At 58.9% G+C, this 992-nt stretch overlaps 1 protein-coding gene across 3 annotated transcripts in view; it reads right to left on the bottom strand.

The window, feature by feature from the left end:
• Positions 1–992, bottom strand: part of LENG8 (leukocyte receptor cluster member 8) — a 14,883-nt gene that overhangs the window by 10,401 nt on the left and 3,490 nt on the right. The gene's annotated exons all lie outside the window — the stretch shown is intronic.

Raw genomic sequence — 992 nt, 5'->3', positions numbered from 1 at the left:
GGAGGGTCTGAAGCCATGTGCAAAGAAGCGGTGCGGGTGAGAAAAACCCTGCGAACGGCAGGGGAGGTCCTGAGATTGGGGTTAAAGGGCAAAGGTCCATCAAGCACTGCAGGGGCCAGCAGGGGCACAGGCTGGATCCCATGAGGCCCACAGCATGGCTGAGTCCCAGACCGAGTGGACTAAAAACCACACGCTGCCCAAATCCTGAAAGGACAGGAAACTGAGGCGGATCCATCCCCGCAGAGGCTGGTTTCTCACTCCCCACTCCTGTGAGCACATGCACCCTATCTTAAAAAAAAAAAAGGCTTCCAGGGAATACGGGTTCTGGAATAAGGCCTGCAAAGACTTCCAAGCGCTCTGTAGGGAGAAGCCTCAGGGAGCACTACAGAGCCAGGGTACCGACTGGGACAACAGTGAGAATAAAAGAAAACGCAGAGAGAAAGGAAAAGGGTTTTAGCCGTGACACCGGGGAGAAGCAGCAGGGAGACAGGGGCGTGGGGGGTGGGTGGGGAAATGCCACCGTGCAGAATCGGCCCTAGACCGCTCTCAGAAACTAACTTCAGAAAGATGCGCTAAGGGCAGAGAGCTCCGTGGGAAGCTCCTAGAAGCAGAGGCCTGGAGGGGGAGGGGGCTTGAGAGTGGAACAGGATGTTCACCAAGCCCCAAAGCATGTTTAAGAAGTGACTGAGTTGGGTGCAGAGAACTGGACAAGTGAGTGAGAGTCTCCAGGCAGGAGGGAGAGGCCTCAACCCGCGAGGGATGACCGAGAAGTGCGGTGGGCTCCAGGGTGACCCTGCCGGAGAGCCCGGGTATCTCGCAAGAGGAGGAGGTACAGCAGCCTGGGGCTGGGGAGAGGCTCGGAAGCAACAGCTGGAGGAGGGCCCGGGACGTGGACGGAGGCAAGTGCTCACGAGTAAGGACACGGGTGGGGAGAAGCCCCAGAGGGCTTGGACAGACGCGCCGGAGCGGGGCTCAAGAGCCGGAACTGGAAC

This window comes from Tupaia chinensis, unplaced genomic scaffold, assembly GCF_000334495.1.
Source record: "Tupaia chinensis unplaced genomic scaffold, TupChi_1.0 Scaffold147674_1, whole genome shotgun sequence".
Lineage (NCBI taxonomy): Eukaryota > Metazoa > Chordata > Mammalia > Scandentia > Tupaiidae > Tupaia > Tupaia belangeri.
The sequence above is the reverse complement of the archived record's forward strand: the minus strand, read 5'-3'. Positions and strand labels throughout refer to the sequence as shown.